The sequence below is a fragment of the Chanodichthys erythropterus genome, chromosome 1, assembly GCF_024489055.1.
Source record: "Chanodichthys erythropterus isolate Z2021 chromosome 1, ASM2448905v1, whole genome shotgun sequence".
NCBI classification, from domain to species: domain Eukaryota; kingdom Metazoa; phylum Chordata; class Actinopteri; order Cypriniformes; family Xenocyprididae; genus Chanodichthys; species Chanodichthys erythropterus.
Window position 1 is genome coordinate 6,401,987 of NC_090221.1, and position 15,869 is coordinate 6,417,855.

At 37.3% G+C, this 15,869-nt stretch overlaps 1 protein-coding gene across 3 annotated transcripts in view; it reads left to right on the plus strand.

The window, feature by feature from the left end:
* Positions 1-15,869, plus strand: part of mid2 (midline 2) — a 181,169-nt gene that overhangs the window by 13,979 nt on the left and 151,321 nt on the right. The window lies entirely within an intron of this gene.

Genomic DNA, 15,869 nt, shown 5'->3' on the forward strand with positions numbered 1-15,869 from the left:
TTACATTATGGCTACATTAGTTCACCAAGAGATATAAATCCTGTCATATTTTTTCACCCTCATAGAATAAGAGTTAATTCTAGTACATCTGTGAAGCTGAAAGTGGATTTAAAAAAGGGGGTATAACAAAAATCATGGCTGCTCTTCTCATCATTTTGATAGTACCTGAAGTTATAATGCTTCAAATGGCAAATCAGAGAAGAATTATAAAAAGTGGACCATGTGATTTCCAAGTCTTCCAACAGGAGGAAATTAAAGTTGTTATTCACCTGCTTGTACACTCCTTATTGAGCTGCATTATGAAACTGAATGAGTGCAATCGATAATGGTTTCAGACTGCACTACAAATGGCCATCCTGTCAAAAAGGGCACTTTATAAGGTTGTAGGGAGTGATTTTGAATACATCAACTTTGAGACTGAAAAATTCAGTATATCAACTTTCAGACTGAAAAATTCATATAATGCACAGAAAAACGTATACTGAACATTTGTGAATAAGCTAAGGTACCAGACGAATCAGCTAGTGTTATGCTAAACTAGTGTTCCTGCTAAACTAGCCAAAACTAGTTATGCTAAACTAGCCAATCAGCTAGTGTTATGCTAAACTAGTGCATTCATTGAATAGTGGCAAATGTTTTTGTATTTATTCTTATGTGTTCCAGGGACAGGGTAAATGTAAATGATGCCAGATTTTCCTTTATACTGTATCTTGGGCAGCTTCAGTGGATATTGTTTTTGTCTGTATCTTAAGCAAAATTGACATCCTTTGTTCCCATGGCAGAGATATCAGAACTGTGTGGAGGTGTACCTGCCCTTAGCGATGAGGAAGCATATTCCACGCCCCCGTGTTGAAAATGTCTGTTTTCTCATTCAGAGCAGTGCATGTGGGGTGTTTGTTTTTCATCTCATTCCACACATGAATATATAATATAGGTTACAATGCATTGTTGTGCACTGCAGGGCTATTTTTGTGCTATTTCTTCATAAAAGTACTGTCATCCCCATAGTAACACTGAGCTTATTGTATATCCACAGGGGGCTGACATCTATGTCACCGACTGTGCTGTCAGCACTGATATGACATTCATGTGGTTGGATGCATTTCAGGCATAATAGTTTACAGTGAAGCTTTTCAGTTGGAAACAGTCCTTAAAGCTTTTTAGGAAGAACAGAGTTAGTTTTGTGATGATGATAATAATATGAGTTGTTCATATGATATGTTTGTTCTTGAGGAAGTGACTCTTTTAGAATGGGAGGTATCATGTTGGCAGTCTAAGATGCGGTTAAAAGGTGCACAGAACTGCTGTTGAAAAGAGCTTCGGTGTTGTTTCAGCCTTTCTTCTGTTTATGCTGAGTAGTCTCAACTTCCTGCCAGTATTGTAGGGCATTCTTAAACTAGCAACAAACATCCAATTTAGACCACCCTAGGGTTATGTGACACATGAGAAAATCTGTTACCATAAAGGCTTCACTATCAAAAGCCTACTTTGTATTGTCTTGGATATTTTTGGAAAAATGAACTCTCATGCCATCTTTCCTTCTCTACCACTGGTGTTTTTGCAGCTCCAAAAGGAAGAAAAGTTTCTCGATATTAAAAAGCACAGAAGGTAATTTTCCATGGCTGACCTGCTGTGCCAAATGTATTTCTTGAGGCTATGTACTATTCTTATCTCAGGCAGGGCAGCCTGAGAAATGTTGCTGAAGAGCTGGAGGATATATCTGCAGAAAATATTGAGATATGTCTTAGATATGATTCCATGATGCCAGGAATCTGGTGGAGATTGGGAAGGGGGTCCATTAAAGTTGTTAACTTCTCGTCAGGGGTCTAGTATTCAATTAGAGAGTCCTGCATTCGTGCCAGCACAGGCCTAAAGGTTTATTAAAAATTTCTTATAATAAGCATTTCTAGTTAACTGCATCAATGAGGCAGGATCACTTGGTGATTTGACAATGACGCCTCTTGTGTATGATGATCACAGCAACATGCACATTTTGCATCTATGCGTATGACTCATATCTTTTACTCTAGCCTTATCTTCCTCTTGATAATCTTTGTAGCGTATAGTATGTGATGTCACACTGATTTAGTGTTCATATTGTGGTTTTCGGTTATACTTAGGGTGCTGATTTAAACGCTCCTTCTGTTTTCACCCTGTATGTTGAGCTGTCACTGAATGATGACTCAATGGAGCTGGCTACATGGCAGGTCATCTCATAATGCACACAGCTTTTTCTAGGAGAGCCTTCAAATAATGCAGCACTGTTGAAATGGGTATGACTAATTTTGTTTTGAGCCAAAGTCAAGACGAGGTGAAGCTGTGCTTTTGAGAGCAGTTCACAAATGCCCAGAGCTGGCCAAGATCCATATTGAGTTTTGGGAATAAAGCCCCTCATGGCAAAAAACAAAACAAAACAAAAAAACTCATTCTGATGTGACTTTCGTTTCACTTTTTAGTGGATTCAGATAATTATATGTTTTATAAAGTGGCATTTAATACAGTCTAAACATTTTTAGTTAAGACTACACCCTTGAAAATAAAAGATTCAGTTAGAACTAAATAGGATTTTATAGCCTGATTCCACTGGAGAACCTTTTAAAATTAACGAAAAAAAATTTTAATCTCTATTTATTTAGAAAAGAGCTTTGAGGAACCTAAAAAGCAACAAAATTATCTAAAAAGCATCTGTATCAAAAGAATTTGAATCTCCAAACTAACAAATAGCCAACTTGTGAACAAGGTGTTGCAAAGACCATTTTAAGAACCTTATAGGTGCCCATGATTCAAAAATTGAATTTACCTCGGCATAGTTAAATAACAAGAGTTCAGTACATGGAAATGACATACAGTGAGTCTTAAACTCCATTGTTTCCTCCTTCTTATATAAATCTCATTTGTTTAAAAGACCTCTGAAGAACAGGCAAATCTCAACATAACACTGACTGTTACATAACAGTCGGGATCATTAATATGTACGCCCCAATATTTGCATATGCCATTGCCAGCCCATGTTCCCAACATTATGAAAGGGATTACAAGTCTGGATGTGCACAGCTGAAAATTCAGACTAGGTAAGCAAACAAGGACAATAGCGAAAAATGGCAGATGGAACAATAATAACTGACATGATCCATGATATCATGATATTTTTAGTGATATTTGTAAATTGTCTTTCTAAATGTTTCATTAGCATGTTGCTAATGTACTGTTCAATGTGGTTAAAGTTACCATCGTTTCATACTGTATTCACGGAAACAAGAGCCGTCGCTATTTTCATTTTTAAACACTTGCAGTCTGTATAATTCATAAACACAACTTCATTCTTTATAAATCTCTCCAACAGTGTAGCATTAGCCGTTAGCCACGGAGCACAGCCTCAAACTCATTCAGAATCAAATGTAAACATCAAAATAAACACTGTACTTACGCGATTAGACATGCTGCATGACGAACACTTTGTAAAGATCCATTTTGAGGGTTATATTAGCTGTTTGAACTTTTTTTATGTTGTTTAAGGCAAGCGCGAGCTCTTGGGGTGTGGAGCACCAGATTTAAAGGGGCCGCGTACCCTGAATCGGCTCATTTGTAATGATGCCGCAAAATAGGCAGTTAAACAAATGAAATAAAAAACATTTATGGGGTATTTTGAGCTGAAACTTCACAGACACATTCAGGGGACACCTTAGACTTATATTACATCTTTTAAAAAAAAAAAAGTTCTAGGACGCCTTTAATTTTATTTTATTTATATAATGGATTCATGGATTTACATTAGGGCTGGGCAATATATCGCATGCGATTGTCACACGCATTTCGTCAGTAAAGCCGGTTCCCTGATTACCGCTAAATCGCCATCACCTGCTTTCAAATGGAGCTGCATTTAATAGACAGAGCCGTAGTTCACTGACAAGCCACGCAATATCGTGTTCATTATCGAAGGCGATTCATCTGCGATAATGAACGTGATATTGCGTAACTTGTCAGTGATCTACGGCTCTGTCTGTTAAATGCCGCTGTTAAAAGTATCGACCGTGATACCAAGTTGGTACTGAAATTTAAAAAATGTGAGGCTTTGAGCACTGTTGAGCAGATTCGTAAACACTTCTGATTGGCAATTGTGTTCATGCACTCATCAGACATGTCTGTGATTGGCTACAATGATCAATGCTTCAGAAACAAATGCAAATCGACATCAATGACACTGTAAAGCTTTCAAATTCAAACACTTTCGTGTGCTTTCAATGCTCCTGTATGTTGATCATTGCAGCCAATCACACAAATAATGGATGAGCGCATGAACACAAAGGTTAGACAGCGGTGTATATGAATCCACTCAACGGCGCTCAAAGCGTCACATTTTTAAAATTTCAGTACCACACTTAAGGCCCCGATACACTTCAAACAAAGTTCTTTTCTGTTCTTCGTTTAGGGGAAAAACGAAGTTCGAAATATGCGAGCTGCGATATACTGTAATTGAACATCTGACTCCGCCCACACTGCTGAGAGCGGCGTTTAGATGAATATTTAAATATGTGCTGTGCACTTTCTTCTCAGTAACAAAATAAACATAACAAAAATGAGAAAACAGCAAGCATTTTTATAGATAGATTAAAAAAAGCGTCTGATCATAACAGCATTGGTATGTCAGTACGAGCTCTGCAAATTAGCACTCCAGTAAAGTCACGTATTTATACAGCAATTTATCCAATAGTATTACAGAATCAAACATGAAGAACAGTGTTAGTGCCTCATTTCACTAGAAGCACAACTTCATTTTGTACTATAAAGCAGCTATTCAGTGTGTTCATGTTTTCCCCGCGGAGCTCTTACCTCAACGAACTCTAGAGATGAAATGAGTCAGAGAAGAGTTCCAAGTGAAAGAAGGCGGAGCCTCGGCGCACACCTCCTATTACGTTACGGATCAATGGAAGAGCGAAGGTGTTTTGCAGCTGGAGCAAACTTTTCCTGAGAGTTCGCTTTGGCAAGCCGTTTCAAACTTCCAAAAAGAACACAAAACGAAATTTGTTTAGGCCTGATTTTGTTCGAAATGACGTCACATCAGTTCGTTCTTTGATTTCGTTTGAAGTATATTGGGGTCTTTAAAAATAAATTTTATTCAATTTTTGTTTTTGTTAAAAGTAAATGTATTAAAAGTAATTTAACACATAAAAATACTAAACATTTATTTGGAAACTGTCATTATTTCATATAACAAAAAGTCATTTTTATGCCATTTATTAATACTGGCACCTCATAAAAGTGTCATCCTGTCTGTGTGACTTTATACAATTTCCCTTTTCCTTCCGAGACACAGGACATCACCATAAATTGTTCATTCCTCAGTATGGTGGCAGTTTATCTCACTTTAAAGGATGTGGCGCAGTGTAAGCTGTTATTCAAGACACTTACAACACATTGCATATTGTCATTTTTCTCCTGCTGAAATAATTAACGCCGCTATAAGCTCATTAGCATCAATGCACATTAGTGTCACTGAGATGATTGTCGAGACATTCACCAAACCAGAAAGATTTGCATGTCTCCCAGCATCAAAACATAATGTCAGTCTGCCTCAGCAAACATGAAAGCATTTTCATGAATCCCTAATGGTTTCTGTGGGAAAAAAATTACATGACAAAGGTCAAGACGGATCATGAGACAACCCCAACAGATTCCTTCAGGGACTGGTCATCTTTTTCTATAGTAAACTTTGTGAATCAGCCACTGGATCCTTAGCTAGCTTTAGCTTGCTTGTTCACTCAAACAACCCAATAGCCAGCGGCATTCGTAAGGTTTTAATTTGTTTGTCTTTCAGTCCATGGCGAACACACCTCTCTCTCCACGTAAAACAAACAGACAGTGTTTGACTTCACTTCTTACTTGAATATGGCATTTATTGAAATGTTTTGGAGCATAACTGAGTGTGTGAAACTTTGGCAGCAGTTTGAACCAGAACCAGTGTTTTACTCAAGGTCAAATGTATCACCTTCAGCTGGTGGAAGTAGCACAGATGTTGAAACTTGTAATCATCAATGGGAAAGTTTAAACACAATGCTATTGTTCTAGCTGTTTTGTTTGTTGGGAGCCATATAATGCCAGTCAGCGGGGTGGGGTTGTCTAGACTCCAGGGGGGAACATATGTTTGTGTAATGACCAAAATAGTGGACCAAAAGAACAGGTCTCTGACAGCAGATGACCCTTATCCATTGGCCAGCCAACGGCGTGTAATTTACAATTCTTACGGTATGTGTGGATTAGATGCCATTGGGGCCAGACTTTGATTATTGCACTTTGTCTCAGTCACTAGTTTCCTTCCAGACAGCCTCCTTACAGTGTCTCAGCATTTATCTGGATAGAGTGAATTCAAGAAAATTGGACCATTTTTCACATGGGGCTCAATAATAAGATTTTTTTTGGCTGGCCAGTGTGGCCAAGTTTTACTTGCCCTGCCAACATGTTTTATTTTAGCAACATGTTTGATGTGTCAGATGAGTACAATTATATATTTTTATATAATGCTTGCTGTGTTTTTATAAATGTTGCTGGAAACTATACAATTATAAATTGTATATCTCATGTGTTTATCACTATCATGCAAATGTTTTGGGGTTGGTAAGATTTTTTATTGTTTTTGAAAGAAGTTTTTTATGCTCACAGTGACAGCATTTATTTGATGTTTAATAAAAAAGAGTCATATTGTTTAATATTATTATGATTTAAGATATCTTTTTTATTGTATTGTAATATTTAAAATGTAATTTATTCCTGTGATGGGAAAGCCAATTTCTTAAGACATTGCTCCAGTCTTAAGTGTCACATGATCCTTCAGAAATCATTCTAATATGCTGATTTGCTAGAATCATTTATTAATATTATCAACGTTGCTTTGTGAAACTGTGTTACATTTTTTTTTTAGGATTCTTTGATGAATATAAAGTTTAAAAGAGCAGCATTTATTTGAAATATTATCATTATGTCTTTACAGTCACTTTTTATCAATTTAATACATCCTTGAGCAAAACCAAAGTCCCTTTAATCAAGTCATTTCACTCAGCAGTCATCTTTGAAATGCCTCTCAGGCATTCAAGTACAGCTCCTATCTCTTTGAATGGGAAAACATTAAATTCTCCAAAGCTGTCTGCCAAGCTTTTGATTAAATTTCATATTTGAAATCACCAATGAAATCTGACAACTGTCTCATAAATTTTGTTTCTAAATGCTCGAATCATGACAAAAAAAGGCTGGATCAAGCTAATGCGCAGTCCTAAATGCGCATCCCTTGTGCCACATTTCGGAGGCGCGCATCTGTCTGTTTCTATAGGAACCAGAGCTTGTAACAGCCGCTGCAGTGATGCGATGACTTTACCAATCAGTGATTAGCTCTTATGTAGAAGGCGGGACTTATTCTGCCATTGTGCGTTGCCCTTTCTCTCATTCAAAACAATACGAGTGACGAGTGTGTTATTCTATAGTCTTCGGTAAAACTATTACAAAAAAGACCTCAAACATTTGAACGGTGTGTGTACATATATATATATATATATACAGCTATGGAAAAAATTAAGAGACCACTCCAAGTTCAGAAATCAATGTTAAGTGGTCTCTTAATTTTTTCCATAGCTGTATATATATATATATATATTAGGGCTGTCAATCGATTAAAAATTTTAATCTAATTAATTACTCTGTGATAAATTTATCTAAATTAATCGCATACATAATTTTTGCTGTGAAAGTATTAAATATTTCAATTCAAATGAATCATTGCAGGGTTTTTCCTGGGTCAGAAATGGTTTTTCGGTGGTGACAGACATGGTCATCCACACAAACAGTAAAAAGTGCCCTACCCACGTGATTTGCAAGCCTGATACTGACAATAAAGTACCCGTTACTCTCACTGTAATTCTTTCTTGCCCTCTTTGCAAAAAAAAAAAAAAAAAAGTGATTTTATAGCTTTGTAAGAGAAGATGATTTTTTGCTAAACCTGAAAAGTATTAAAAAGTTGCATTTAGAAGTTATATTAACTAATAATATAATTTTCTACCATATACAAATTGAATGCACCTAGCTAACAACAAAATGCTTTTTTCTGGTTTCACCTCACTCCAGTCTAAATTAACTGATTTTATAGGTAGGCCTAATTTACTACACATTGTCATTTAAATAACCTGAAAATATTGTGGATTATTAAGGCTAATTTTACTAACCACTCTTGCTAAATGGGGTAAGCACACTTATGTTCTCATTTCAGAGTTGTTCGAGTAAATGTTTCATTATAGACCGTGTGGACAGATCAGTTGTTGTCATGATTCATTAAAATGAATCTGTTCAAATGAGTCATTAGGTCGCGAATCGGACATTAGCGGACGTTGACGCGTTGCGTGCGAATCGCGACTGTTATTAGGACATCGCAAAAGATTTGTCAACACAGAAAACACTTCACCACTGGATAGGATTTTCTTTTTTGTTTACTGAAAGTGTGGTTTATGTCAGCTGCATGTGCAGGGCGCCTGTCAGAGAAGATGAGGTGACGTTCTTTTGAGCACCCAGCAGGAAAAACATTCTCCGAATGCGCCTCGTGAAACATGGATCCGGTTTTACGAACTTTTAGCATTGTGTCAGTTGATTTAGATTACTATGTGTGAGGTAGAGAGAGTGCAAAGACCTTCATTTTACAGTCGAATGGTGGCTAGAACAGCTCCAGGTTCAAAGGTCAATACTGAATGGATTAATCTGCGTTCTTTTTTTTAACGTGTTATTTTTTCTCAGATTAATTAATCGAAATTTATTTTAATGTGTTATTGATATATATATATATATATATCAAACCGAGCATCACAACACACTTGTAGCCAATCAGCAGAAGGGGGTGTGTCCACTCATGAGGGGGGAGGAGAGAGAGTGAGCAAGAGAGAAACACTGTAGAAAAAACACTGTAGAAAGAGAGATGGCTAAGAGACATTACAAAAAAAAAAATTTCAGATGAATATAACTGGAAAAAGATGAGTTATGATCAGGCAAGATCTTTAAGACTATTAGAAAGACTATTTAATATTAGAAAAGCTTTCCAGTGCTGGAGAGACTTAAATGGGAAGGCCTGAAAACAGCATGGAAACCTGTTCTTGCATTTTGGGGGTGGAGCAATGAAGGGAGGGGTGTTTGGGTTGATTTCATATGTCAACAGTGTTTAGCCTTTCTCAGAAATTGCTTACTGCACCTTTAAGCAACAAATATCTTAAACCCTGCATTGATCTTAATGTCAAAAAGTTGACAAATATACCCTAATACACCCCTTTCCTTGCTTTTATCTGTGCTTGTCCCTATTAAAGTGAATTTTGTACTGAAGCCAGCTTTCCAACTTTTCCAGTTGCTGTGTCATTTGTCATATTTTACCTAGCCTTACTTTCACCTGTTGTAAGATGTATTACATTTACAGGTTTCTAAAGAATTGAGATCTAACAAGCGAGGGTTTTTCGCCTTTTTCTGCTCATGCATATTTTATGATGCCGTTCTACTAAGTACTCTAGTGATTTGCATTTTGCTGTTCTTGGTTCTGACTGCTGCTTGCCCAAATATTAATTGCATGGATAGAGGGTAGAGCAGTTTGTCATAAATACATTTCACGAGACGTCAGGTCACCACTTTCATTTTGGATATTTGCATTCGGAAGAAAACATCCATAAGCTAATTGCTGCACCTAGATTGGAGCAGTGCTACAAACTCAGAAGGGCAAAAAGTGCTTATTCAGAAAAAAAGTAATTACTAATTACTTTGATGCATCATCACAAATCTCCCGCTGTTCATACGGACCTTCTTCTCCACCCATTCCTGTCCTCAACATGAACAGGAAATGGACTATGTGCCCACTTCTCTTTTAATGGGAATGGGAAAAGGTTGAGGAGCATACACATGTATGTAATTAGTCAATGCCAACGCATCATTAAAGTCATTAGTTCCCTTACTTTCTTGTTGCCTACATTCACTTATATTTTTCCTCCCACTGCATTACTGGCTTGTAATAAAGTCATCTCATTTAATGATTTGCTTTAAGTTGCATGTGTGCACATCAACATGAACTAGTGACAGTTAAAGTCAATTATTTGTGACTCATAAGGTCACATTTTCCCGGGTGTTTCCATATAAGCCCTGCAGGTTTGTCTTGTCTGGTTTAATTGTTGTCCTGGTTAGGCTGAAGGCCATAGCATGTGGATCGCTCGCCATGTGTAGGCGTGCCTCGCTCTGCCTTAAGGAGCAAATAAAGACTCACATTGTTGCCACCCAGTTAGCCTGCTGGATTCCAGAGCTTGGGAAGGGAAATCTATCCACAACACTAACAAAAGCAAACTGGCATACCTCAGAAGGAATCAGCCAGGCATGCTGGGAACGTTTCTACCCATCTTACCCATCTTAAATGATACATGATATTCTTGGGTCCATCTACAACATTCCCGTTTTTGTGTATGGGAAATGGTATTTCCAAACATGGTGGCTGGGAGTCCACTGAGATCGTACTATAAAGACTTTTGTGCATATATGACTGAAGAATCATAGCATTGGGAAGTCTGATTCTTTTTTAGCAGGATTGCACAAAGAAATTGTATAAAGCAAATAAATAACACTTTTACTAAGCTTATGTTTCATTAGCTTATGTATATTGTCAAATGTTTGTGGTGTTTTGGCTCCAACATATCAATTTCCTATCAATTTTAAAGAGTTCTTGTTTATTGTATTACAAATGCTTTGTGAATCATTCAACTGAAGATAACTGGTTCAAAAGTGAGTCGCAAATCGGATATCGCTTATCTTTTCAGAGCTAGTCAACACTTTGAAATTTTACTTTTGTAAGAGATGATCACCTTAAAATTAATCTCATGAATGAATCATTTACTCGCCCTGATGTTGATGACAAAGGGAAATGCTAGGCAGAATATTTCATCTTTTTTTTTTTTTTTTCCCATATGATGAAAGTGTGTGGTGAGTGAGGCTGTCATTCTGCCTAACATCCCCCTTTCAAATGGCTTTGAAATAGCATGAAACGATGACAGTACTTTGATTTTTGGGTGATATATCCCTTTCAGAACGATCCAGAAATCCACTAACATTTTAGTAATACATTTCTTCAAATACAGGACTGTGTGAACACAATGGTTTGTTGTTTCCGTTCAGTTTGTCTTCCCACAGATTCACTGCTGGTGCATCTTTGAAAAGCCCACAACCTACAATTAACAGGGAGAGGCTGAGCACACAGAGACTCTCTCTTCTAATTGTCAAGCATATTGTTCTTAAATGAGCAGCCTGAGATCTGCTCTTCATCAGTAAGACTTTGTTTAGGTTGAAAAGAACATCAAGGATGGCAGTGTGTCACTTCCTCCTGATATAATGAATTCAGAAAGCAGTAATGACAGCTTTAGTTTCTCTCTCCGGGTCATCAGCCGCAGCTGGTGGGCACAGCCTCTGCCATCTGACATACAACATTGCTTTCGTTTTTCATCCATTATAACCTTGCATTTTCGGTGGGTTTTAGCGCTAGTGTCTCATTGCCCTTTTGTCATTTTTAAAGGTTTTTATCTGGTCTTTGTGAGGCTAAATTGCCTTTTGTGGAATTTGAAATGGCATTTTAATGCATTTTCTTTGCACAGCACTTTTTTTCTCTCTTTCCTTTTCTCTCCTTGTGAAGGGCTTTTGTGTTTTTAAAGTGCACTTTTTTGACTCTAGTGCTAAAATCTTCTGGTTGTTTCGGAGAGATAAAATAAGACATTCATCATGCCTTGAAAACCGAGTTTAAATATTATGCAGGTTTATATGTGTACAAGTGCAATAGCATCAGAGTAGAAAGTAGATTATAACTGAGCTTGCTCTTTTAAAATGACTGACATTAAATATGAAAGTATTTCATGACCGAATGCAAGCAAAACTACAGTAGCTTTAATGTAATAGAACCAGTGGCTTCTTCATCTTAAATACATTTTGACATCAATTAACAAATGCATCATGGATCGATATTAGTAGGTGATGCTTATCAGACTATGTAACTTAAACATGCTCTAAGCGTATTTCAATATTTAAAGCGTTATCCCATCACCTGACAGTTTGTTAGAAATTCAAGCCAGGCATGTGGAAGAACACATGGGAGTCTTAAGGAACACACAGAGTGTTTGGCCGGTGGGGAGTCTGAATAAGGAGTCAACTGTGTCCGACTGGTTGAGGTAAAGGGATAGCCTAGTGACAGGTGGCTGCCCCTCAGTTGAACCACACAGTTCAATGGCAGTGCTGAGTAACCCCCTCCCACCTCACCTCACTCTGATCCTCAGAGCTCAATTTCCACTTCCACCCCGCTGGCCAAACCTGAACCCGTGCCAGAGTCAATCTCACGGGACTTGGCTATCGAATTTCTACCGCGATACGTAATAGCACCTGAGGCACTTTCTGTGAAAGCACTGTTGCTGAGAAAATGGAACGATAATGACCTAAGTGCCAGTTTGTCTTCCAAAGTATGTTTTTTATTTGGTGGTAAATGGTCTTCCATTGCAATTTTATGCTCATTAAATCGCGTACATTCAGAACAGCGGACAGACTGCATTCGGCATTTATAAGTGATACCTGTTTATTATTTGCAGGCAATTTATAAAATGAAAGCTTTATGATACCATAATATTGTTTGTCCAGACTAATTCAGTGATAAGGTATATTTAGTCTGAATATGTTGAAAATCACTGCCATTAGACAGAGAGAGAGAGCAATAATTCATAAAGATGTCGGATGGAGAAATGGCGTTTTCTAACAGTTTGAATTCTTAAAGTGTATGTGTTTATGACTTCCTCTTTTCATGCAGAGTTGTTTCATCTTCTTCAGAGTCTAGCTTCAATGTGTATGTCCTTATATAACAAAGTATATAACAACTACATTTACAGTGACTCATAACTGCAACAGGTTGTTAGTGCAAGCATGTGTTATGACATTTAGCAATGCCATTGGAAAGAAAGGAACACAAAGATTGGACCACTGACCCTTCTCTAAATCCTGCTTAAAATCTTACCTAAAAACCTACCTAACTTCATTATATTTGATTCATGTCAACATGTTGATAGTAAAACATTCACAATATCTTAGTGCAAATGTTGAAGGAATTTTTAGAAACAGTTATGTTCCCTATACTCTTTGAAATTAAGTTCTCTGTTCACTTGACTGTGATAGGCGAACTTTGCATCGATTTTCCCTTACAGTTTGCTGCATTTAATCACGTTTCTGATTCATGTAACAATTTCTTTAAAAAAATTTTCAGAAAAATGGATTTACAAGCACATTTTACTGAAACTCAGTTCATTCTTATGAAATATTCTGGCAAGCTTGTTAGCAATTGTAATCAAGGGGCGGAGCAAACGGTCAATTATCTGTCTTGCTATCCCTTTAGTAACTATGCTGTGTTTTTTGGATATAAGAAAGTGTCTATTAAATGCAGCTGCTCTAGAGTTGAACTAGTATGCACTTAATGCCCACATACATTGCAGTTTATTCAGATGCACTAGATGGCAGTGTGGATGCACACTCCAGCACCCACACTTACAGTACATCACTGTACTGAGAAAGCTTGTACAAACCAGCATAAACAAGTGACTGTATTTTGTATTAAAGAGATCTGTATCTTGACTAGAGACTAAATTAATTCATGGATCAGAGCAAGAACCTAATGAGCTGTATCTTGAAAGAAATTTTTGGTCATGACATAAACTCCTTTATACAACAGCTATTTCTGTTCCTCCAGTTTAATTGGCCAAACAGCATTCCAGAAGTGTTGATATACGCAGTTCAACAACACTCACAAAACTCAGCTATATCCATATGTGTGATTTTTATTTTTTTTTCTCTCACAGAAAGTGTTTGAGTTAAAATCATGATGCCTTTGTGTTTCCTTGGCAGCTTTATCATTTGAGTTGTGCTGAGATACTTTTGATCCTTTTAAGCAGATTTTGCCTGAGACAAACTGCCTCAGAAGCAAGCTTTTTACACATTACAGCTAATCTTTATTGAAGGGATTAGTGTACACAGGATAGATGCACTTACCCTCTCCTCTCTGAGTGATCCAATTAATAAGATCAAGAGGAACCGTTCCTGTGAGGCATATTTGACTCAACCGCTGCATGCTTTATATCTTGGTATTCTCTCAGATATATGACCAACTGTTTTGTTTTGGATGACTTTATGTTTTTGACAGCTTTTATTCAAGTAAAATTGGATAGTCAGACATCAAGTTGTCTAATTTATTATCAAGTAATTGTCTCCTAGATTTGCATTATAAAACTCAACAATGGAGTTTTCATGCCTTAGCATGACAGCTCCTTGCAGCTCTTTGACTTGTTGCCAATTTTATTTCATTTAAGCCATAGGTAATTTATTTTCAATGCAAAATTTAAAATCGCCATTATTTTCAGGGTCAGTTACCAAAGTATTATTAGCTTTATACAGGTTGAATTTTCAGCAATACTTATTTCTTTGATGATGCCGATGCTTTAAAAAAATGTAATATAATGTTATGGTTGAAAGGATCCTGTGTAAAGACTTATATTTTGGTGACGAATTGATAGCCACCATGTAATTATGAAATTATTGTTGTGATTATCCCTCTTGGGTTGACGAACGCGCCGGTGTGGATTTTTTTTTTTTTTTTTTTTGTGGTGTGCATTTGTCATTATAAAATTTCTGCTGTTGTTTAAGTACACATTGTTGATATGAGGAGGTTATGCATTATAAAAGAAAGGCTGTTTTTGTGTAATGCTCTGGATTACATACGTAAAACAATTGCAGTATAGACACTTAAGCCATTAATGAGAAGACTGGATTGCACAGAACATTGCATTTTTCTGTTATTTGGTTCACTGCAGCCGGTGAGATTCAGACTTTCACAGAATTGCATTTTCCAAAGCAATTGCATGTGAATTGAATTTACAGCTCTCCATTTTCACTGACCTTTCTCTCCCCGTGGAGCCATAAGGGTGGTGTATAAGGGAAAATAGGTGTTTTTAGTTTTATTTTTGTGTGTGGCGAATAGTATAGGCCTGGACAGAATGAGGGTGAGATGGCTACAATCTCATACTGGGAACCTTTCATTCTGTTCAGACTGTCCTTTGCTTGTTCAAAAGCTCCAACAAAGATGTTCTCTGTGACTCAGAGTCATATAATGGGGTGGGAAAACACCCTGTATTTTTGCAGCACGCTCTGACTTCATACTGCACAAAGAAGATATTATTTTGCGCCCCAAAAATGGAGCGGAGCAGGCTGATAGATGTTCACCCCCGAGCTTTTGTCTTCTGTGTGGTGACAGAACATGAGCCATATGCCATCGGGACACTCGCATCTCCGTTTACTGCTGTATTGTGTCTTTCACCTGAGAGACAGGCCACAGACATTGAAGCAGACGGGATCCATCTGAAGCTGCAGAACACTGATATTTGAGCAGGTGGTCTGTGTTTGATCATAGGGAAAACCACAAAACGCACATCATCAGCCATAGAGCCGAGGCCTTCAAAGAATTACACAATACAAATCTATTTATGGCATATTGTGTGGGAACACGCTGATACTGCTTTGACAGGCATTGTTAATCTATGGCTCCCAAAATTGTAGCAAACCTCTTTTGTAGCTTTGGGAAGAGACAAGAAGGAGTACTTTTTCAAAAGGTGGGATCGTTGTCATGCGGTGAACATCCACTCTGAACACAAAAGAGAGTGATTTCTGAAGGTACTGATGCCGTCCACGTTTTCTGTATCCCTCTACATCTGCTGCTGTCAGTAAATCCAGCTGATTTGCACATTCTGTTGTCATTTTGAATTATTTTTTTGCTTATTTGCTCTATTATATATGTTTGTTGCATT